We start from the raw sequence: 26,128 nt of genomic DNA, 5'->3' as shown, positions 1-26,128 counted from the left end.
AGCCAGTTTATTCATGGGGTATCAGGGAGGGTGAAACAAGCCCTCCTGATGTATGAGACTCCGGCATCATTGGAGTCTGCCATGAGTTTGGTGATACGTATTGATCGCCGTTTTCGCCAGGGGGCACAGGAGACGCTACCTCTGGGGGAAAGCAGAGGTGCAGGTGTGGTTGAAGTAGATGAGTCCCCTGAACCTATGCAGATTGCTGGCGTGGCACAGGTTCAGCCTCGCGCTCCGGGATTCCGGAAGCCCGGAGCATGTTTCTACTGTGGTAAAAGAGGTCATTATGTTAACGTTTGCCCGGTACTACCTAGGAGGGTCACATCGGCGGAAAACTGTTAAGCTCAGAGGGTATGGAGGAGACCCAACTGAGCGTATGCATATCCTCCATGATGGTATCTCAATGTATGCTCCCTGCCAAGGTTATTATCGCCGGCAGAGAGCTACCTATATCAGTGTTTGTGGATAGCGGTTCCGCTACCAATCTCATAGATGAGGAGTTTGCACACACCGCCAGGTTTAAGATCGAAAAACTTCCTCACCCCATACAGGTGGTGACCATTAATGCTGTTCCCCTCCCTCAAGGGGAGATTACTGAGTTTGTGGCAGAGGTGAAACTCCACATTGGGGTCCTACATTCTGAGTCGGTTACATGTAGGGTCCTCCGTAATCTCCCAGCTCAAATGGTCCTGGGTTTTCCATGGCTGTCCAGGCACAACCCGGTAATTGATTGGAAAACTCAGGACATAGTGCAATGGAGTGGTTTCTGCCAAGACAATTGCTTGGCCACATGTGTGTCCGCCGTGACGCCCAGCCTGCCGGAGGCTTTGCAGGATTTCGCGGATGTTTTCTCTGAGAAGGGTTGCTCAGAACTGCCTCCACATAGAGCCTATGACTGTGCGATTAGGTTAAAACCCGGGGCCAAATTACCTAAGGCCAGGATGTTTAATATTTCTGGTCCTGAGAGGCAAGCTCTGAAAGACTACATCGCAAGCAGGACCTCAGGGGGGCGTATAACCTCATAAGGGTCCGTCAGGGGGATGAGTGGAAGACGGCGTTTAACACTCCTGAGGGTCATTTTGAGAGTCTGGTTATGCCGTTTGGGTTGACCACCGCGCCTGCCGTTTTCCAACATTTTATTAATGATGTATTTGCTCATGTCCTGGGGAGATTTGTGATTGTATACCTGGATGATATCCTCATTTATTCTAGCGATCGGGACACTCATTTGGAGCATGTTAGGCAGGTGTTACAGTTGCTCCGGGAGAACCAGCTCTATGCTAAGCTGGAAAAATGTTTATTTTTGTCCAGGAGTTGCCCTTTTTGGGATATATTGTGTCCGCAGCCGGTTTTAAAATGGACACCGCTAAGGTGCAAGCGGTGCTGCAATGGGAGAGGCCGGAGAGTCTGAAAGCACTCCAGCGGTTCCTTGGGTTTGCGAATTATTATAGGAAATTTATAAAACACTTTTCGACTGTCGCCAAACCGCTCACGGACATGACAAAAAAGGGTGCCGATCTGGCGAACTGGCCTGAGGTGGCTATACGTGCATTTGAGCGTCTGAAGAATAGTTTTGCTTCAGCCCCCATTCTGGTGCAACCAGACATGTCTAAACCTTTTGTGGTAGAGGTTGATGCGTCGGAGGTGGGAGTGGGGGCAGTACTGTCTCAAGGCTCGTCCTTGAGCGAGATGCATCCATGCGCCTACTTCTCCAAGAAGCTGTCGCCGGCCGAATGGAATTATGATATCGGCAACAGGGAGTTGTTGGCCATCAAAGGGGGCGGCTCACCAGGTCACAGTTATCACCGACCATAAGAATCTGCTCTATCTGGAGTCGGCCAAGCGTCTGTCTCCTAGGCAGGCTCGCTGGGCATTGTTTTTTACTCGTTTCAATTTTCTTGTGACGTACCGTCCCGGGGCTAAAAACACCAAGGTGGATGCTTTGTCTAGGTGTTTTCCGGGGGGAGAACCTCGGGAAAAGCCGGTACCCATCCTCCAGAAAGGGGTAGTGGTCTCGGCTCTCACGACGGAGGTAGAGGCGGAGATTGCCGAGGCCCAAGAGGAGGTACCACCAGGACTTCCCGCCAACAAATCATTTGTACCCCTGCATCTTCGGCTTAAGGTGTTGAAGGAACACCACGATTCGGTACTGGCTGGTCATCCAGGGGTGAAGGGCACCTTAGAGCTGGTATCGCGTCGTTTCTGGTGGCCCAAAATCCGGCAGGACGTGGTCTCGTACGTGGCAGCTTGCATCACGTGCGCTAGGGCTAAGTCACCCCGAACCCGTCCTGCTGGCACGCTACAGCCTCTGGGGGTACCCAATAGGCCATGGACAGAAATCTCCATGGATTTTATCACTGACTTGCCAGCCTCGGCAGGGAACACGGTCATCCTGGTGGTGGTTGACCGTTTTTCAAAGATGGCGCATTTTGTGGCGTTGTCTTCTTTGCCCAATGCTAAGACGTTGGCTCAGGTATTTGTGAAGGAGGTGGTCAGACTCCACGGAGTACCATCTGACATAGTATCTGATAGGGGTACGCAATTTGTGGCGAGGTTTTGGAAAGCTTTTTGCTTAAGGTTGGGGATCAAGTTGTCACATTCATCGGCGTTTCATCCACAGTCTAATGGACAAACTGAGCGCATGAACCAAAATCTAGAACAGTATTTACGATGTTTTGTGTCCGACAACCAGGAGGAGTGGTCTACTTTCCTTCCTCTGGCCGAATTCGCGTTAAATAATCACCGCCAAGAGTCATCAGGAGAGTCTCCATTCTTTTGTGTGTACGGTCAACATCCTCAGTTTTGTACCTTACGTCAGGGTGACTCCGGGGGTGTCCCGGAGGAGGATCAGCTAGGAGCCCAATTGTCATCAGTCTGGAGGCGGGTGAAACAGCGTTTGTTGAGCATGAGTGCCAGGTACAAACGGGTGGCTGACAGTAGACGCGTGCCAGGTCCGGACCTGTGTGTGGGTGAATGGGTGTGGTTAGCTACGAAGAACATAAAACTCAAAATTCCATCTTTAAAACTGGGTCCAAGGTTTATTGGGCCTTTTAGGATTTCTGCCATCATTAACCCAGTGGCTTATCGGTTGGAACTTCCTGCGGTGTACAAAATACATAACGTTTTTCACAGGGCTTTATTGAAAAAGGTGGTAGGCTTGGTGGACACGACGCCGATGCCACCTCCAGTCATGGTGGATGGCGATTTAGAGTTCGAGGTCGCCAAGGTAGTGGACTCTCGAGTAGTACGCCGTACTCTTCAGTATTTGGTGCACTGGTGGGGGTATGGTCCGGAGGAGAGGTCTTGGGTTCCAGCCTCAGACATACATGCGGATTGGCTGGTCAGTTATTTTCACCGTCGTCATCCGGACAAGCCGGGTCCTATGAGTCTTGAGGGCCCTGGGGTCCCTCGTAGAAGACGGGGTACTGTCATGTCGGACGCTGTTCACACCACAGCGTCCGGCAGGCAGAGGTAGTTCCACCTCCAGCCACTATAGCCTCAGTGGCACCGGCTTGATCTTCAGGCTCTCGGGGGTTAATCCTGCTGGAGACCAGGTTGGAAGGTTAGTCACGCCCACGGTCTTTAAATAGTCATACTGGCATATGTGCGTCGCCGATTATAGCTTGTGTTTTCATACCAAGTGGTTCCGGTCTGGAGTGGAGGTGTTGCAGAGAGAGAGATTCGTATCTGGTGTCGTATGATCCGTCGTTATCCTTTCTCCTTCCCATATTTGTGTTTAGTTGTGCCCTGTTCACATTACTGTATATTCCTGTGTGTGTGCGGCGCAGTGCAGTTTAAGTTCTCCCTGTCTGTCTTATTTGTGTGGGAGCTTTGGTGGTGTGTCTCCTCACTGGGTGGAGGGTGGAGGGTTAAGTGCAGGGCTGAGCAGGAGATAAGGAAAGGGTGGAGGCTCAGGCATTTGCACCTTCAGCAAAAACCCTGGGTTGAGGGTCAGACAGGGTTTCCCCTAGTGAAAGGGACACCACAGGGGCCCCGGGTATTTCTGCCTTAGTTGTCCTAAGCCCCGCGTGACAATGTGGTGATGATATGTGGTCCGGTCATGGTGTGGTGATATTTGCTCTTTGTATGTGGTATTATTGGTCACCATGTGGTGGTAGTATGTGATCTGGTCATGGTGCGGTGGTATTTGTCCCTTGTAAGTGATGTTATTGGTCATTTAAAAAATTGAAATTTCTTGAAAATGAACTACTCCAGCTCAAAACGTGTTGGCTCAGCATTGGTGCGGCTTGTCCGCCACTTTCTGTTTTTATGTCCAATAAATTTTTCTAAAAATTTGGAAGCTGAATTGAAATTTTTTTATTGGACCTTTGGACGTGAGACTACACGGAAATTCGTGCTTCCACGCACCACTAAGCCAAGGCAGGTGAGCTGGTTTATTCATTTTATCTGCTTTAATTCTGATGGTTGTGGGTAACATCAGTTGGATATTCTATGATCAGCCCGTTCCAGGGACACTTGTCTAAGGAAAAGATGGGTAATTCCTTTAACTCATTGAGAGAAAACTAGATAAAGCACATTATAGCTGATGTAAGGTATACCTTACCTACAAAATTTGCATTGTCCACATTCAATTTTACTTTTTGTTAGAGTCTATTTAGAACAATGCTGATAAGGCAAGATCATTGCCTTGTTCCTTGCCATTTTTCATCAGAAGTCTCACAGTATAAATCATACCAGCCAGATGAAAAAGTTAGAGCAGAGCAGAATTCCTCAAAGTGAAGACAGTGATCAATGATGGTGATTTAGAACAGATCAATCACTGACTGTCTACAGCTCACTATGTATGCAGTGAAAATAAATGTGTTTGATGCTATGACATAATGCTTAAAAATAAGTGATCTCTGTAGAAAGTGTATACTTTTTAGGAGGGATAATTATTACAAAGTTGTTTGTTGAGAAGGACACAGCTTTACAGTCTTTTTCATGTGCTGGTTTTGTCAAGGTGGGCATTACTATTTGAGCAACAGTTCAGGCTAGTAGCAGAACTGTAGTATTAGTTAAACTATACAGCTTAGCACAAGTTCAGCTATAAGTGGTCTGTTCTGGTGTGTACACTGCTTTCACTATATTTACACAGAGAATTTAAAATTTGTTTGAACAATCACACTGGAGACCTAATTGGAAAGCAACTGATGCTGCAGGTCTTGATTATGCAAGATGTATAACAGAAGCTCATCAGGAGCTGAGAAGGTGGGGTAGGGAGTGTAGCATCTAACAACTGTATTAAAATCAATAGGTTGAAGAGAGCTGAAGGCATATTAGAAAGTATCCCCTCTCCTGGAATGCAACTACACAAACTGTCAGAGTCTGGGCACGCACTCTATGGGAACCAGCTCTACACTATGAAAGATAAAAGATCACAAAAACAATTGACAAAGGATAAAAAGGAAGTAAATTGAAAACTGGCTTATTTTCATATTGTCTAACTAACCCAATCAATTTAATATCTTTAGCATACTCTTAGTCCAAATGCACTCCAGAGTCCTTGAAGATCCATATGAACTTGGGGAGACCATGGAAATATTATGCCTATATTCACCCCTTTGATCAATAAATGCAGAATCATTTGAAACTGAAACTCACTCAACATAAAGATAATTGTCCACCATCAGAGAAAAAGGACTGAAGCACTCACCCATCCAAGTAGAAAAATCCGCTATTATTGGCAAACTATTTTAAAACTTCATGGCCGTGAGGCTGAAGAAAGGAGAGAGCAAACTCTGACCCGTGGAAGCGCTCTTGGGCGTGAAACAGCCGTCGTCAGAGTTTGCTCACTTCTTTCTTCAGCCTCCCTGCCATGAAGTTTTAAAATGATTTGCCAATAATAGCAGATTTTTCTACTTGGATCGGTGAGTGCTTCAGTCCTTTTTCTCTGATGGTGGATTTGTATACACTGTATTTTTTGGACTAGCACCCGAGATCACAGTGTTGAACCTTAACATGCAGAATGGATCTGACAGCCTAGACCTACAGGGGTACTGGCGGTGCTGACCAGCTTTTGTCTTATAACGATATTTGTGCCAGCGTGATTTGTATGAACCTGGCCATCAGCTGTTAATAATGGTCAATTACATTCCATAAAGGAAAATACAGCATAACATGGTTGGACATTCAAATAAACACCTAACTAACCATGTAATGCATTGATGGACCATTTTTGCCAGAGCAGAGAAAAAGTTCTTTTAAAGACTTGCTCTATATTGTAGCTTATTAACCACTTCCTGGCAGCCCACTTTAGATAAACATCAGTGTTTGCGAGGCTTTGTGCAGTTCCAACATTTCTCTTCAGTCGGCAGTCTCACAGTGTTCAAGACTTCCAGGGTCCTGCAAGTGGAGCGATTCCAGTGAAAAGCGGTAGATCTGCCAGTTGACATTATTGGGATGTGATTGGATCAGGTTCCAATGATATTAACCCCTTACTATCTTTGAGATGCCGTGATTAAAGCATTCAGAAGATAGTGAGAGGGAGAGTGCTGCTTCCCTCACCTCTTCAACACCCCCTGTGATAAGATGTGATCACATCACGGGGGAGCCGAGGCTTGTCATGGCAGCTAGATGTCACGTGATGATCTCTGGGTCTGCCAGCGTCTGTGAAATGTTAGACTCAGCCAGCAGCTGAGTATTACAGACGATCTGCCAGTGTAAAACTGACAGGTCTCATGCAATGCAGTACATGTGTTCCACACAGAATTATGTATTCTGTACAGAATAATGGGCCCATATAATGCTCCATACAGCATAATGGCCCATATATTGCTCCATACAAAATAATGGGCCCCATATAATGCTCCATACAGAATAATGGGCCTCATATAATGCTCCATACAGCCTAATGGCCCATATATTGCTCCATACAAAATAGCGGGCCCCATATAATGCTCCATACAGAATAATGGGCCTCATATAATGCTCCATACAGAATAATGGGTCCCATATATTGCTCCATACAAAATAACGAGCCCCATATAATGCTCCATACAGAATAATGGGCCTCATATAATGCTCCATACAGCCTAATGGCCCATATATTGCTCCATACAAAATAGTGGGCCCCATATAATGCTCCATACAGAATAATGGGCCTCATATAATGCTCCATACAGAATAATGGGCCTCAAATAATGCTCCATACAGCCTAATGGCCCATATATTGCTCCATACAAAATAGCGGGCCCCATATAATGCTCCATACAGAATAATGGGCCTCATATAATGCTCCATACAGAATAATGGGCCTCATATAATGCTCCATACAGCCTAATGGCCCATATATTGCTCCATACAAAATAACGGGCCCCATATAATGCTCCATACAGAATAATGAGCCTCATATAATGCTCCATACAGAATAATGGGTCCCATATATTGCTCCATACAGAATAATGGGCCTCATATACTGCGCCATACAGAATAATGGGCCTCATATGATGCTCCATACAGAATGGACCCCATATAATTCTCCATACTGATTGGACCCCAGAAAATGCTCTATAGAAAATGGACCTTATATATTGCTCAATACAGAATGGGCCCCATATAATACTCTATAAAAAATTCAAATACTCACATCTCTTTGCTAGCCGCTGGTCTGGACTCCTCAGCGCCGCCGTCTTCCAGCTCTTTGCCCAGAGGTGTAATTTCCAAAATGGGATCACTTGAGGGTGGATTCTGCTCTTCTTGCACTTAGGGGCTCTGTATATGGAGTCAACAAACTATTCTACAATAATTTATTTTCCAAGAGTCAAATAGTGCTCCATTCCTCCCAAGTGTTGCAGTGCGGCTAAGCATTATTGTACATCCACATATGGGGTATTGCTATGTTCAACCAAAAATATTGTGGGAAAAATGTAGTTATTTTTTCTTCACTGCAAATTGATATAAAATTCTGTGAAACACATGTGGTGCCAATATGATCACTGCACCCCCAGATGAATTGAGGTGTACTTTGTAAAATGGGGTAACTTATGGGTTTTGTTTTGCTGTTCTGGAACCCCAAGGCTCTGGTAATGTGACATGGCACCCTCATACCATTGCATCAAAATCTGCAATGTAATACTGCACTCCTTCTCTTCTGAGCTTTGCCCTATGCCTCGAAAGGAGTTTTTGACCACTCATTGGGTATTGATGCTACTTGTAAATTGTGTAGCAAATTGTACTGTTCATTTTGTCTTTTTACTTAACCCTTTTGAAAATTCCAAACTTCGGCTCAAAGTAACATTTTAGTAGAAAAAATAGTGATATTTCAATTACTCAGCCCAATGTTATACAATTCAGTAAATCACCTGAGGGTTAAAAATGCTCACTACTCCCCTGGATGAATTTCTTGGAGAAGTAGTTTACAAAATGGGATTACTTGTGTGAGTTTCTAATGTTTTGGCATGTTAGGGGTTCTTCAAATGTGATATGGTATCCGCAACCTATTCCAGCAAAAAAAAAGTGCTCCTTCTCTTCTGAGCCCTGTTGTGTGCCTAAGCAGTCATCTTCCAACAAATATGGGCTGTTGGTGCAGTCAGGAAAAATTGCATCCATTTTCTCCTGTTACCTTTGTGAAATAAAAAAATGGGCTAAAACAATATTTTTGTGGGAAAAATGTGATTTTTTATTTTCACGGCTCAACATTATATCATTCTGTGAAGCTCCTGAGAGTTCAAAGTGCACACCATGCATCTAGATACATTTCTTGATGCATGTGTTTAGCACATGATTTTGTTGGATCATTAATTGGTGACATTTCTTGAGGGGTCTAGTTTCCAAAATGGGGTCATCTGTGGGGTTTCCACTGTTTAGGCACATCAGGGGTTCCCCAAACGCGACATAGCATTGACTATCAATTCCAGCCAATTTTGTATTCCAAAACTTAAATGGCGCTCCTTCCCTTCCGAGCCCTGCCATGCACCCAAACAGTAGTTATTCTCCAAATATTTGGTATTGACGTACTCAGGAAAAATTGTCAACAAATTTTGTGGTCTATGTTTTCTAGCTATGCTAGTGAAAATGAAAAAATTGGGGCTAAAATAAATTTTTTTGTGGAAAAATGTGTTCTCTTAATTTTCACGGCTCAACACTATAAGGCTATGTGCACACGTTACGGAATTGCCACAGAAATTTCCGCCAGAATTCCGGAATTCCATTCCGTGGGAAGTATGCGAGAAAACCGCATTTAATTCCCACCTATTTCCTGCAGAAAAACTAGCGATTTGCAAGCGTAATTAGCATGCAGAATGCTAGAGTTTTCCAAGCGATCTGTAGCATCACTTGGAAAAGTGATTGACAGGTTGGTCACACTCGTCAAACATAGTGTTTGATGAGTGTGACCAACTTTTTACTATTGAGGCTGCCTATGCATCATCAGTAGTAAAAAGGTCTAATGTTAAAAATAATAATAAAAAAAAATGTGTTTTTCTCACCTTCTGATGTCCTGCGCAGCGTTCTCGATCACCGCGATGCTTCCGGCAGGTCCCATTCCCAGGGATGTATTGCGCCAATGACCTTTGATGTCGCTGTCTCGTGAGACTGCTACGGTGTCGCGAGACCACGACGTCATCAAAGGTCATTGGCACAATGCATCCCTGGGAACGGGACCTGCCGGGAGCATCGCTGAAGCCTGGTGACGCTGCGTGGGACATCAGAAGGTGAGAATATGACAATCTTTTAATTTTAATTCTATTTTTTACAGGGATATGGTACCCACAGCCTGGAGGACAGTCTCCTCTCCTCCGGACCGTGGGTACCACCCACAAATGTTCTGCTTACTTTTTGCATGGTGGGCACAGCCACATGTGGAAAATAAGCAGAATTATGCATTCCTATGTGTGCAGATTTTCCAGCGATTCCGCACAAAGAATGAGCATGCTGCGGATTTTTCCGCAATGCAATTTCGCCGCGGAAAAATACACAGCATTATCACAGCATGTGTGGAATGCCGTAGGAATGCATGGGATGCTTTTTTTTTGCGTTTTCACTGCAAAATTGAGCATTTAAAATCGCTGTGAAACCACAAAAAAGCTACGTGTGAACACAGTCTTAATGTAGCTGCTGATTGACATTGGGCACTGCATGTTAACTAACTTTTGATCAATGTATAGAAGTATTTCTCTTCTACCAGCTTTATTGGAAATTTATTGTGGCATCAAAATTGAAGATCTACTGCTCTGTGTAACCCTGTACAGTGATCTTTTTTTTCTTTCTTCAACCATACTACTTCCAGACTAAACTGTTTAATGAAAATTACGATTACAAATGTTAGCTCTGCATTTTTTAAGATTCCTTGTGAACTCAGTATTAAAAATTCTGCCAGCATTACACCCTTTGGAGCTTTCTTAATTTGGCATTGACGAGGAGCTCATTGATGCCAAGCATGCTGAGGAGTCATTCAAACTGCATTAACGACAAAAAGTGATAGTTTATAGACTGTCTGGGTCAAGGGGTTAATACTGCTGAGTAAAGTAATAACCACAGATCATTAAAACTTGACATGGGAAGAGGAGAGTCTGTTAAATGCTCTAGTAATCATGAATAATTCAGTGTTTTTAGTTCTATTGCTAATAAGTCATTGATGGCATTCTGTATTTTTATACTTTCTATATTATAATTTATTCAGGTTAAAACATTGTAAATCATGAATTATATCCATTAATCCTACATCATGGGCCACATAAACTTTTTGTTTTAGACGGCAGTTAATGCAGTGGATGGAATTTTCAATCTTCCAACTATTGTCAGTCACCAGTAATAAATAAGAAAACAAAAGCATTATAGTGACAAGTGGCAAAAAAACCCCCAATTTTGCAATAATAAAAATGTAATAATTTGTATTGCTTCTACCCACCACTGAGGGATTTTAGAAGTTTACTAAATAGTACATTCAACGAGTCTTAAAGGGATTGCCTAGCACAAAGAAATGTGTTTTTCTTATGATGTGCTTGAAATTTAAATGGATAAGAATTCAAATCCAACTAAGAACAATATCTGCAAGGAGTTTGTGTACTCTTCCCATGTTTGTGTGAGTTTCCTCCAGGTTCTCCGGTTTCCTCCCACACTCCAAAGACATTCTGATGATGAGTGAATACTTATAAATTTGACTTTGCCACCTTCGACAAATTTTACCCAATTGCCCAGTATAACCCTCCAAGAACTTCTAGGACTGTATCCAACTCGTTTCAAGCCCTTTAGCACAGACACAGACTAAGAAATGGTAAAGTGACCTCAACTTTATGGATAAGGTTAAACGAATAGTAAGCGTAACTGAAGAAACATTTGTGCTGTCATACTATCTGTAGAATGTCTTCATTGCATTATTTCTTCCTCTCACTATACTTATTGCTGAGCTGTAAGCTCTCCTCTCATTATCCATGCTCACCCCAAAATAGCTTCTGCATTCCGTCTTTGCTTTTATACTGGCTATGATAGTCCCCACTAATATGCTGTGCTACACCTTGCTCTCTGAAGGCAGTAAGGATAAGCCCGCACAGCTGCAGCCAACATCATGTGAGCCTTTTCTAGCTTCCGAATGTGTAAAACATGCAACATTTTTGGCGATACGCTCAAATTAAATCACAAGTTACTCGAATTTGCCAGTTACAGCACATTGCTAAAAATTCAACATAAATTTGATTTTCATTAATATTAAGTATTTTCTAATTTACAGCTCAGTAAAGTTTTAGAAAAACTTGAATCTAAGCTTGAGAGATCTTCATTTGTGGCTAACTGTGAGGAATTCTCCAAGAAAGCACATCTAAGGGTTCTTTTTCATTTACCGTTTTTTTGCGGCCCGTTTTGTGGCCCGTTTTTGCGGGCCGTATCGCCGCAATTTTCACAATCTGCTTGTCATGGTTAGGACATGGTTAATGTCCTGTTCTCACAGGGTTAACTTTTGCCGGCCTCTCTTTAGATCTGGTATTTATACTCACTCCAGACTAGGATTCCCTGTCAGCTATACTGTTATTCTGGCTGTGTGTCTGACCCCTGGTGTGCTTGTATACTGCATTGCTTGTTTGATTCCCGTGTATGACCCGGTCTGTCCCCTCACTCTGTTCTCTGTCTCACGTTTTGGTACTATCGTCTTCTCTGGTTCTGACCTCCTGGCTTGGCTATCGTTACTCTGTTACAGTTTGTCCCTATTGTACCGTCTATTGCCCGTTCTGGTTTTCTGATCTATTGCTACGTCCTGACTATCCGTTCTGTCTAACCCTTTGGTATTGTTGTGCCATCTCGTGCTTTGATCCCGGCTTAATCTGGTTTACATCTCTGCCTATGCCCCTTGGTAACTTGTCCCGCAGTTACCTTTCTAGGAGTTTTCCTTCAGCTCCCAGCTCTGTGGAGCTTAGGCCACGCCCCCAGCAGTCATGTGCTTCAGGTCCTGTTAGTCTGAAGCACGCATCTTCACCGCTGCTGCCCCGCTCCACAGGTATCTTTGAGCACTGTTTTTGTACTCAGGATACACGCACTGGCTCAGTGAGCAAGTGCAGTGTTGTGTTCCTGACATTGCTGCAATAATGGACAGCAAAAAACTTGCAGATCGCCGTTTTTCAGGTTTCCAATACTATGGAAAGAGTATTGGAAAAAAAACGGCATTCCGCAAAACCGGAAGTCACGGTGCACCACAAAAAAAAACTTCAGTTGTTTTTGCGGCCCCATTGATTTTCAATGGGGGCCATGTCTGTAAGCCGTGAAAAAGATCGAGCAGGCTCTATCTTTTTCCACTGCCGCAAATACGGCCCTCACGGCCATACGGCACACGGTGCACCGTGAAATTTTTACGGGCCGATTTTGTGGCCCCATAGAAATCTATTCTAAAAACGGCCAGCAGAAACTTTGTAAATGTAAAAGAAGCCTAAAGGTTGAAGGTGAGTAGTTTAACAGCCTGCTAGACACTGGATGAAATATGTTTAGATTTGGGAACAGTTATGCATCAGTAAGCAGAGACTGTTACTGCTACCACAGTATCAATCTATATAAAATAATGATTTTTTTACAGTTACTGAAAACCAATAAGTGAGAATAAATAATGCATTGTGGTTTGTGCTTCTTGGTTTTACACTGAACGCATTCTCTGAAACCAAGTGCCCCAAAGGCATGTTTCCTGAAGTGTAACCTGCAGCTAATTGCAGCAAAGATAATGATGATGGATGTAAGAGCAGAGCTCTGAGGCTGCTATCCCAGTCTCTCCAGTTCAAACTTACACCGGACATCATCATTTTTTGTTTAGCAGTACATAACAGTCAGCTTAAAAATATATAAATGTGTCGTATTGCTGATGAAAAGTATAATTTTTCTGCATAAAACTGCATTTGCATAATATCTCCTTTTTGTTAAAAGGGTTGGCACGTGAACGATATTTATCATGGGTTATATATACATAATAGTTGGGGCTCTAGGAAAAAGACCACTGCAAATTAAAATAACCAAATTACCTTCCTGCATTAGAGAATTAAATGGACCGCTCCATTTACAGTAAATAGCCACCTGTCAAGTACTGGGCTGTTTCCCTCAGAGGAGCACTGCAGGGCTTAAAAGTCTCCTCACCTTGGCATGTAAGGTTTGACAAGTCACTGTCCACAAGGAGAAACGTTATCCCTTGGAACCCAGTCAGATGCCTCTCACCAAGCCAAACCAAATCTCCCACTTTGCACTGACGAGGGGCAGTACCTCAAGACACGGTATCTGCAAATTGAGATTTGGGATTTCGCTTTTATTCTAAGTCATGTGTCAATGCTCGTTAGAGGGTCAATATTGACATTTAGGATTGCTAATTCCAATAGGTGGCATTAGAGTTCTAGTCTTCTTCCTCCTTGATGAGTGTTCTACCCTCTGGATAAAGGGCAATCTGTTGAGTTATGTGCTCTGAATAAAGCAATATGTTTGTATTATGTGCTGGGTTAATTATAGCACCATCTAGTGGTGGCTGAATTTATAGCTATGTCTTAAATAGCATTTAAAGCCTGTGCCTTTAACAGAAGCAATGCACTTTGGGATTGAAGCAATACATTGTGGTAACGAAGCAGTGTATTCTGGGATGAGGAAGATGCCATTTTCCTTTTGTGTATCTCATAGGACGCACATGTGATTTTTGTCCTCCTGTTTATCTTTGTTTTCCTGTGACTTCTCTACCTGAGTCGCTATCTGGATAAAGCATATCTGGTAAGGATCAATGTTTTCTTGCAATTCAGTGATTTACAGAGATGTTATTTACTGTCTAGCAGCCAGGAGATGTCATTAACTGTTCAGTTGCCAGTTCACAGTGAATGCAATCAGAGATTCATGTATTCTTATGTAATGTTTGCATCACCGTAGACTTTCTATAAATGTGTTAGCTGTGTGATCATCTGCCCAATACTTACTCATGTTGTTTGTATTCCTTGTAGTTTTACCGTGCATATTCTATACTGTTCACCAATAAACAAGTTAGACTACAGAGAACAGTCTGCTTATTTGGAACACAGAACAGTGGTTTATGCTGTATGCTAGATTGCACACCGTGTCAATGTGTATGAAGGCAGAACAATGAGACAATTTGCATAGAAATTTAATTGTGCAGCAGAATGCATGTGTAACCTTGCAGACCTATTAAATTCTTGAGCAAAGTGAAAAAGAAGGTTGGTCTGAGTGATGGCATTCACAGCAATCAGACATTTATCTTGTGGGTTGGGGAGAACTGTCATTCCTTGCCAAACTCCTTTAAATATTTTGTGCGACTGAGCTGCAAAGCCGGACACAGCCTGTGGATAAGAGTGGCGCTGTCTGTCTACAAAAAATCTCCTCCTAAATCTGGATAATTTAACAGATGTTACCACCTCTGTACCAATGTTTATAGGAAAATTGTGGTAACTATAGCAACAGTGTATAGTGCAAAGCAGAGTAATTATAGCATGAAATATACAATATAAGATATACAATGAATCCTCAGGTTCACTTCAACTAATAGAACAGTCTCTTGTTATATATTCTTATAAGTTTAAATCAGGGGTAATGATCCTGGCATCATGATAATAATAATAATAAATTTTATTTCTATAGCGCTGACATATTCCGCAGCACTTTACATTTCAGAGGGGATTTGTACAGATCATAGACATTGCAGCATAACAATAATCACATAGATCATAACAGATACCAAGAGAAATGAGAGCCCTGCTCGCAAGCTTACAGTCTATGAGGAAAGAGGTAGAAACGAAAGGTGGGTGGTAACAGTTGCCCTGATTGTATGGACCAGCCATAATGTTAAGTGTGTAACAGCACAGACACAGAGGGCTAATGGATGCATAAAGCATGTGGGAACATGATGCGGGGAACTTGGTTATGGTAAAACTTTTGGCTCTGCCACACAGGGATAGTTAGGTTAATGTGTTGAGGCAGTAGGCCAGTCTGAATAAATGCGTTTTCAGGGCATGCTTAAAATTGTGGGGATCATGAGAGGCACTGTAATGTTTCCCCCTCTATAACATAGTACGGGTCTCCAATTCTTCCCTCTAGGCCAAAAGTTCTCCTGACAATGTCTAACAAGGCTCATTGGGCTTCCTTTGCTTCAACAGCCCTTGCCCTGTTTGTTGTACTAGCCCAGGACAACCCCTGTACAGTATGTTAGAGGCTGGAAGGAATAGCCCAGCTCAGTCGTGCCTTCCGTTAACCCCCAGTTTAGCGTCTTCACAGATCTTCAGTGCTTGACTGAGGGCAGATATCTCTCAATCCCAGTGAGTTGAGGGTTGGGCCTCGGATCTTGACTGGAGTTCTCTGAACTCGGGTCTTGCCCAGCGCAGGTCTGGTCTTCGGGCCTTGATTGGCATAGTCTGGCTTCCGGAACTTGCATGGCTCAGGTCTGGTCCTCGAGTCTTGACCAGTGTCTGGATTCCAGAACTTGTCTGGTGCCACTTTGGTTCTGCTTCCAGTCATGCCACAACCCGCTGGTTCTCACGTCCTGTCACGACCTGGCATTCTGGACTCAGCATCTACACATGCCCTGACCGTCCCTTCTCTTGGCTCCAAATCTGCTCCTGTTTGGGTGCGCTGTCCTTTTGTTCTGGGGAACTGCATCATCAAGGTCACCTGACCCAGTGCTCCATCCAAACTTGTCCCTCCTAAAACACTTCCTCTTCCTGTCATTTCCACAGGTTTACTTTATGACAGGAGATGGCAGTCCTGCACAAATGTCGCACTGTGCTGGGGATTCCCATCCTTTACAGCATGTCACAACCTCTTACAACAATATCATATCACTTTAGTGCCACTGGACTGGGAAGTGAGTAAATGCTGTTTTTATTTTACAAAGTGGCACTAGAGTTCTAGTCCTCTTCCTCTCTGATGAGACAATTTGCATAATTCGCATATTTTACAAAGGGGACTTCATAAGTTAAAAAATGGTTGTCCCAGTAGTGGATTTCTTTTCACAGAATGATATTTTGTGATTCACAGTTGCAGCTGTGTTATACTGTCATTATGTAGGAAAGTCTGATGTGTCAAAACGTGAGAAAACACTGAAAGGGCAGTGCTGGCTCTGGAAAGAAAGATTGTGTGGCCAAAGGGTTGTGAAAATGAGAGAAACTGTGACACAAAAATGGATAGCAGAGATAACTGAGTTACAGAGAGTTAATAGAGACAGAGAAGTCTGAAACTAAAGGGATTCTGCATCATTATATAAAGTTACCAGTGTCACCTGAAAACTCAAGAGACCGTAATGCTCACAAGGATGTGCTGCAATATTCCATCATTAAGCTGGGTGTCCGTTTGGGACCCGGAGACTCTCTGCCACTATTCACACTAGGTAGGTTTTACTGTTAGTGTAGTTACTGTCTCAAATGGGTACACCTTGCTGTAGTGGGACAACTTTATACTTTTTTGATCAAAACAGTGTTTACTATATACCCTATGTTAATTATTTAATGCACTTGCTTTTTTACTTATTATTTTCATTAGAGTACATACACACATTGTTTTTCCCTTTGGTTTTGATTGCTTTTATGGCCAGTGTGAATATGCTTTTACATCATGCATGTCATTCAAGTCTACTCCAGTTCAGTTTTTTGTTTTTCTTCAGTATTTTTCTATTCAGTACAAATAGGGTGTGGCCTCCTTTCTACTGAGCTGTGTAGTTCACTTATAGTCCCTCTGAAGCTTGGTGTCCGTTTGGGACCCGGAGACTCTCTGCCACTATTCACACTAGGTAGGTTTTACTGTTAGTGTAGTTGCTGTCTCAAATAGGTACACCTTGCCGTGGTGGTACAGCTTTATACTTTGATCAAAACAGTGTTTACCAAGTACCGTATGTTAAGTAAAAAAGCAAGTGCATTAAATATCCGTAAAAATGAAAAAGTACTTTTTTTCACAAAAAATTTTTTAGTCTCAATTTTTTCATTTTCACATGGGCAACAGGATAAAATGGATCCTAAAGTTTGTTGGGAAATTTCTCCTGAGTGCACCGATACCTCATATGCAGTCATAAACCACTGTTTGGGCGCACGGCAGGGCTCGGAAGGGACTTTTTGAATTGAAAATTAGCTCCTATCGTTAGCGGACACCATGTCGCGTATGGAGAGCCCCTGTGTGCCTAAACATTGGAGCTCCCCCACAAGTGATCCCATTTGGGAAACTAGACCCCCCAAGGAACTTATCTAGATGTGTGGTGAGCACTTTTAACCCCCAAGTGCTTCACAGATGTTTATAATGCAGAGTTGTGAAAATAAATCATTTTTTTCCTCAAAAAATGATTTTTTTAGCCTGCAATTTTTTATTTTCACAAGGGTAACAGGAGAATTTGGACCCCAAAAGTTGTTGTCCAGTTTGTCCTGAGTACGCCAATACCCCATATGTGGGGGAGAACCACTGTTTGGGCACACGTTGGGGCTTGAAAGGGAAGTAGTGACATTTTGAAATGCCGACTTGATGGAATAGTCTGCGGGCATCATGTTATGTTTGCAGAGCCCCTGATGTGCCTAAACAGTAGAAACCCCCCACAAGTGACCCCATTTTGGAAACTAAACCCCCCAAGGAACTGATCTTGATGTGTGGTGAGCACTTTGAATCCCCAAGTGCTTCACAGAAGTTTATAACGCACAGCCTGAAAATTAAAAATCATTTTGCTCCACAAAAATATTTTTTTAGCCCCCAATTTTTTACTTTTCCAAGGGTAACAGGAGAAATTAGACCCCCAATGTTGTTGTGCAATTTTTCCTGAGTATGCTGATACCCCATATGTTGGGATAAACCACTGATTAGGCACATATCGGGGCTAGGAATGGAGAGAGCACTCTTTGATGTTTTGAACGCAAAATTGGCTGGAATCAATGGTGGCGCCATGTCGCGTTTGGAGAGCCCCTGATGTGCCTAAATAGTGGAAACCCCACAATTCTAACTCAACCCTAACCCTAGCACACCCCTAACCCTAACCACAACCCTAACCACAACCCTAGCCCCAACACACCCCTAACCCTAACACCGGTAGAGACACAGGGACATAGGAGGTACCCGGGGGTGAGGGGGGATCGGAAGGCGGGGGAGAGGAGCACAAGGGAGGGGAAGCAAATACTGACGGCAGCGGCAGATCGCCGTCGTCAGTCAGTGGTGGGGGCCGATCGAGGTCTCTACCCATGGCTGATGATATTGCAGCATCAGCCATGGCTGGATTGCAATATTTCACCAAATTTCATTGGTGAAATATTACAATTGCTCTGATTGGCTGTTTCACTTTTAACGGCTGCTGCCAGTCCTAATGACCAAGACCACCACAAAACGTTCACACTGTCCTTCAGCCTGAGGCCCCTCTCCTCCATAGCAACTCTATCTTCACAGCCTGCGGCTGTCCAATAAGCAGTATGCTCCTTGCCCTTGGGCAGGATGCTTGAGCAACTCCCTCTAATCAGGAAGTTTCTTGACTATACTTCCCTGCTCTGTGCTGTTCCTCCCATTTAGATTAACCCCTATGCTGCCTGCATTCTATTATCACTCTGTTATTCTATCCCTTAACTCTATAATGCCCCCTCTACTCTAACCCCTATATCTCTATGCTATCCAAGATCCAATCTTAACCCTAATTCTATGCAGTACACATTACGTATACAATAAAGCAATACATAGTACATTTGCATTACGGTACATGATACACACTAATAAACATTAGGGAACCGCACATTACACTAACATTGCTAAAACATCTGAGTGCCACACTGGACACATGTGTGAGAGTTCAAAGGAGGGGAGGCACGTGACGTACCGAGTCACCCCCTTAAATTTGGAGCATTGAAGCTCTTTTCAAGACTTTTTATTCCCTACTAAGCGACTCCTCCTCAGGTTTGTCTGACAGGTCCTTTACTGGGTGACTTTAAGCAAAAAAGCTGTTAATCAAGCAGGAGATGGAAGGGCTGGGAGGGCAATAGAGCTGGTGTGACAGAATATAGAAAAGAGCTTCCGTATACCCAAACCACTTCAGCTTCATTTGTACATCCATCATAATGCTCAGAAATTGAGAAATGGATTGGTTAGGTGCAAGTATAGCTGGATTTGTCTTTAAGTGAGATACACTTGGATGTAAATGTGGGGGCGGATTGTGGAATGTTCACAGTCCTCCAGAATTTTATGAGGTCTCCAACTTACATAATATCTTCTGAAGGGCCCAAGGGTTAGATATTGACAAAATTTATTAATCATGATTTTACCGTTTCATAGAAAGACCAAATATGACAGGTATAGCCTCATCTATCAGAACGCTATTCAGTTAGGGGGATTCTAGTGGCCCCACAGTGATGTGAGTGAATGTGTCACATCTGTCCCTTTGCTACGATGCCGAAAATCTATATTTCTGAAATATTGGATAGCTACAAACACAAATATTTCTATCTGGAATCTGGAGCCAGACTGTATACCACAGATTTTTTTGGTTTCCTTTCATTGTAGGAAGCTCATCATAGGGTAAACAAAGTTCATTCTGGTTGTCATTTTTCCAGAGAAGAACTTTCCTTTTTCATTACATGTACATAGAAGGGATCCTCTGTTTCAAAAGAGGTTAAAGCATTATCTCTCCCTATTGCCTTTGTGTTAATTACTTTCTCTCACTTCCTAGATATAGCTAATTTTCTCTTCTTCCTCATATGTTCAGTGCGAGGTCTGCTTCAAAGTTTGAAATGTAAGTTCTTAAGGATTTTTAATTTTTGATGGCACTCACCATGAGAACTATTATGGGTATGGTCTATAACTGTTACAGACTGGTGTGTTGGGTTTCATTGATCTTCTACTTATTTTTCAAACTTCATTACAAACTACATTGTTCCATTTTACAACTAGTGTCATCTCCTAGTCCTTGCTGCAACGTATCTCTTCAGAGTTGTTACCACTGAGAAGCTCTCATACTCCCTGATCTGACATGGTACCTCTTTAATAAATGTACCATATATTATATGTCCTTGATGTCAAGATAGTTGTAAAAACTGTATAAAGAGAATAAATTTACATGACTTATGGATATGGGACAGACCCCCACTCCATCTTAAAACCACCATAACTACAGTAAACCTAAGCACTAGAATAAATACACAACACATTATTTTGGTTGTCAAAATGGCCACAGCTTTATTTAAATCACAGGATTAAAACAATCACAGTAGGAGTCAGGTGAAGTGCTAGTACATTGGGATTCACAAGTACTGTGATATCCCCAACTGTCTGACATACAGAACCAGGACAGACAGCCATAAAGGGGCGGCACGCACTGGCTTGCCATTCCAGCAGAGCCAGTAAACTTTCAGGGCACCAATGACCCTATTATCCTCACTCCTGTGCTTAGCCACTGTGCCCGCCCCTGACTGACGTTACCATTACAACGTCCTTGAGGCTGGCCACCAAAGCCGAGCCTGTTCACCACCATGAGGTTTTACATCCTCTATTAGTTAAAATGAGTCCACCTTAACTTGCCTGCAACTTACACCTGACTCCTAAACCGCCACCAGAGAGGTCATTTGACACCTTAAATGGACTCGACCCCCATCAACCATGCCTAACAAAGCCATCAACCATTTCTACATGCTATGGAAAGTCTGTGCACACAAGAAATAAAAAATAAAATTCCAGAGCTCCGACAGATTAATTTTATCAATGCCATGTTACCAAGTTATGATCGATAATACGGTAACTACAGCAAAATAACAGTTGCTAAACATCCTGCAATGAGGATCCCATAATGGGGAATGTGGAAAGTAAACCATAATTAAGGTCGTAGCCACAATCTGAATACCTGTATAATGACATCTGTCATGCCTCAAAAAACTATTATACCGCACGTATTGTAGCCAGCTCTAATAATTCACCCAGTCACAGATTTTAGTTCTAGAAACCACCGTTATTTACAGTAGCTGTGCAGTAAAATTTCTTAAACCCACTTACTATCACTACCCGAAAAGTGATGACATATCAATATAAAGATATTATAAATAGGGAGTAATTAAAAACTATACACAATATAACAACATTATAACCGACCATAAAATAAGGTTCAGAATATCTGGAAGTAGTAATTTAAATAAACCTAAAGCAGAAATAGTCTACAAGGCATTATTAATAAAACTGCCACGCCATTGTTAATTGTTTTTTATGCGCTTGATAACATTTACTGTTGACCTCTCCAACTGGGTCAAAGGCATTGGGAATAGGCATATTGCCCTTTGTGTTAACGCACTTGATTACTTTATCCTTAGCCGCTCCCACTTGCTCAAGGGCACCGGGAGTAGGCATACTGCCCTTTGTGTTAATGCACTTGATTATACCCTTAGCCGCTCCCACCAGCTCAAGGGCATCAGGAATAGGCATATCGCCTTTCATGTTAATGTACTTGATTACTTTACCCTTAGTCACTCCCACTGACTCAAGGGCACACAGATTAGGTACATTGCTCTTCAGTTTCATGCACTAGATAACTGCATTGTCCAGACGACAACCTTGTTCTCTTCTCCCCTCCAGCCACTGTTCCTGGCTCAGAGGAGCCAATTTATTCTGTAGGCATGCAAAATATCATTGCCATGACCCCAGGTACTTTACCCTAACAGGGTCCTATAAAATATAAATGCTTCTGGAGACCAGGGGGCCATACCATGATGGTTACCCCCTCCACACCAGGGGGCCATACATGAGATGGTTACCCTCCACACCAGGGGGCCATACCTGAGATGATTACCCCTCAAAACCAGGGTGCCATACCTGAAATGGTTACCCTTCCAAACCCAGGGGGGGTCAGCGGCCAGTTTATTAACAAATAACATAAACATTTACAATAAGTATTAAATACACAATCTTATTTGACATGAGGGGAGGGTTCTCGGAGCCCCAAAAATTTTGGCTAAATATTTGGCAAAAACACAAGAACTTAAAAATCCACGTTACCCTCAGCCGTAAACCACCAGCTCGAGGGCACCAAACATCCCGTTCTGGGAAGTCCAACCACCAAAAGCTCCCGGGTAACACCCCGTCCAGAGTTACCCGTCCAGAGCCGTAACCAAAAGCCAGATCCAGAATTTTAACTTCCAATTCCTTGTCGCTGATTCAGCGTCAACTCCAAGAACCCCACCCCAGAGGTCCATACTTAATATGGTTACCCCTACTGACCAATTTATAAATAACTTCCAAGGACCCACTAAAATGAAAACAATTAACTTTTTTTTTTTTCAATTCATGTTCTTATTAAAATAAACATAAAATAAACATCAAAGCATAAATAACATTAACACGCTGGGGGGGGTCCTTGAAGCTCCCAAATCTGGTGATTACCAAACGTTACCCCTACTGGTAAAAATGTACCAACAATTACTCCCAGCCGTTACCCCACTGGCTCGGGAGCACCATAGCCACAAGGGTTCCAATGTTCACTTGAATTTCCTGGGGATCCGACAAACTCTTGCTGAAACTCCCCTCCACCTTTCACCAGATCCAGAACCATATTAACTTCCAAAAAGAGGAATCCATATCCCAATGGATCCCCAAGACCAATTTCTAACCAACTTCAAGGACCCCCCAACCACCAGGCTCCAGGTAATCCACTCAGGCCTGTGCTATCCGCCATCTTAAGTAATATAAAATAAGGACTTGGTGGGTATACACCGATCCCTTTATTTTTTTAATATAATTATTATTCACACCTTTATTAAAACAAACATACCATAAAACAACAAAGCATAAATAATATTAACATGCTGGTAGGAGTCCTTGAAGCTCCCAAAAATCTGGTGATTATCAAACATAAAGTGAACATAAAATGTACAAACAATTACTCCCAGCCGTTACCCCACTAGCTCGGGAGCACCATAACCCCAAGGGTTCCAATGTTCACTTCAATTTCCTTGGGATCCGACAAACCCTTGCCGAAACTCCCCTCCACCTTTCACCAGATCCAGAACCATATTGAATTCCAAAAGGAGGAAACCATGTCCCAATGGATCCCCAAGACCATATTTAACCAACTTCAAGGACCCCTCCAACCGCACAAGATGTGGGATACGTGAGGGTGAAAACCATGCAGGTTTACAACCAAGGTATACAACAGGTTAACAATGGAAAATATCCCATCGTAAGGTCCAGAAATAGACAGAGATGGGCAATGCTGCGTTATATGCTGCCACAATAAATGAGAAGCCGCCTGCTCCTCTACAGCAGTTACAGACACTCTAATCACCAGCTGCCCATAAATGGTAAGAAATATGTAGGTCTAATGTAAGCTGCCTGCAGCCATAGGTGTGTGAGCAGAAAACTGCAAGTTCTGTATCCCAGTCACTCTACTACATACAATAGATGAGAGACAGGGCTGAAAACTGGGCCCATGTGCCCTCCAGAGCAATGTGCAGCATCACACTAGGAGTGCCCACTCACTGACTGCCATGTGCTGAGTTATTAGTGCCCACTCACTGCCCGCCATGTGCTGAGTTATTAGTGCCCACTCACTGCCCGCCATGTGCTGAGTTATTAGTGCCCACTCACTGCCCGCCATGTGCTGAGTTATTAGTGCCCACTCACTGCCCGCCATGTGCTGAGTTATTAGTGCCCACTCACCGCCCGCCATGTGCTTAGTTATTAGTGCCCACTCAAATGTGCCGAGTTACTCCCCGATTATTTATTTTACACATGATAAAACATAATCCATTCAGGCCTGTGCTATCCACCATATTAGGTAATATAAAATAAGCTCTTGGTGGGTATACTCTGATCATGCAACATACAAGGGAGAAGAATAAAGGCAGCAATAGCTACAGAAATCAAGCACTAAGCTGGAAGTCATGTCCAGATTATAAGTACAGCCAGGAAAATGACCTGGAGACACAGGATGTCTATACCCAGCATGATCCGTATATAGCAGAGTGAGGAGTGATAACCTGTACCACAGGTCTGTATACATGATAAGTATACAGCACAGGAATAGAGCTTTTACACATACACCACATATAGTGAGTAACCTGGTTACACAGGATCTACACACCCAGCATCACAGTATGTAACAGAGATGAGGTCACATACAGATCGTCAGACTCCATAAATGGGAAGGGGGGTAATCAGCACACAGCAGGGTCAGTATACAGTGCACTGACATGAAGTGCAGCCTCTCATCATCATACATATACCATCCCCCGACTGCTCCTCTCTCACCAGTGTCTCTAATACATGTGACTGCTCAGCTCCACCATAGTAATGGCAGACACTCTATGTGTCCCTGCTCTGTCCTATCATACATAAACCCAGAACTCATGAAGACTCTGTATAATACAGCAGTAATGTGGTATATCAGAAATGTCTGCAGGGAGGTCACACAAAAGCTGCCTCTGCAATAAGTGAGGCAACATGGCAGCTACATGAATTTCTGAGGTAATCTTGATCCCAGATATGATGATGGAGCTGATACTACCCTAGTACACAATGTCTGAGGTGAATGCAGAGTAGTATATGAAACATGTCTGCAGGGAGGTCACACAGAAGTTGTCTCACAGTCTGTGAGGAAAATGTAGCATGCACATGAGGGACATGGCAGCTACATGAATCGCTGAGGTAATATTGATCCCATACATAATGTAGGAGCTGATACTACACTGGTACATGATGTCTGAGGTGAATGTTCTCCTATCATCTGTCATGTGAGGTGATAACCCCAGTATTATACTCCCTGACACTGCAGACATGCTTCCTCCTGTTCATCCTGTGTAAGAAAGAGGGAGAGAGACAGATTTCCTGCTCTATATAAGCCTCACCCTCCTCACAGTAACCCACCAGGCACAGACATACTGGGCTTCTTACTCTGAAAGCAACATCCCTCATGCTTAACATCTACACCACTATACCAAAAAAGCTGCAGGAGTAAAGGTCCACCCATCCCCAAGTCATGTCCTCCTCTGCCTATGGCTCCAGTGGTTTCTCATGCCACGTAGTCCAATTTCTGGTAGAATTTAGGGGTTAATTTATTAGCAAGCTAGCCAAAGCAAGATGCACCCTATTTATTAATGTAGAAAGCATCTTATTAAATTCAATTCATTTTTAGTGGTTCGTATGCCAGAAAGTCAAATCTGCGCTGGCATGGATTTGCTCTACAACTGACATTAATTCCTGATGTAAATAATAATAAATATATAAGTGCATGGGAAGTCAAGTCCATTCCTTCTAAACCCCCCATATCAACATCCCTCACCTTATTTATTTTTCAAAATATTGTTGAGTAGAAAAACTAGCAAATTATTGGGCAAATAAGGTGAGCATCATATAATGCTACTTTTAAATGACAGTTGTTTGGCATATGGCTAGTAATACATTCTCCACTCAGGCTGCTTTTTGGTGCATTTTGCCCAGTAAATCTTCCCATTTTTATGTGGAATTACCTTTTAATCTTCACTCAAGCCCTTACAAATATAAGGATCTCTTAAAATGCAATCTTTTTTTTCTTTACTTGAAAGACCAATTAAAGGGCAGAGAAGCAGCTTATCTGGTGACAGCACCATGAGCACATCTGAATTTTCTGCATTTATCTCTAGTGCTTAAATAGGCCAGTGGGATTGTGAGTGATAGATCAGATGTGTCACTTTGGTGCGCCGTGTGACATTCATCAATAAAATCAATCCTTTTTGACATAAATCACCCTCTTATTATTTACGGATCTGAATGC

The sequence above is a fragment of the Dendrobates tinctorius genome, unplaced genomic scaffold (assembly GCF_039654945.1).
Source record: "Dendrobates tinctorius isolate UK_male_01 unplaced genomic scaffold, ASM3965494v1 ptg000048l, whole genome shotgun sequence".
NCBI classification, from domain to species: Eukaryota; Metazoa; Chordata; class Amphibia; order Anura; family Dendrobatidae; genus Dendrobates; species Dendrobates tinctorius.
Note: the sequence above shows the minus strand (reverse complement) of the source record.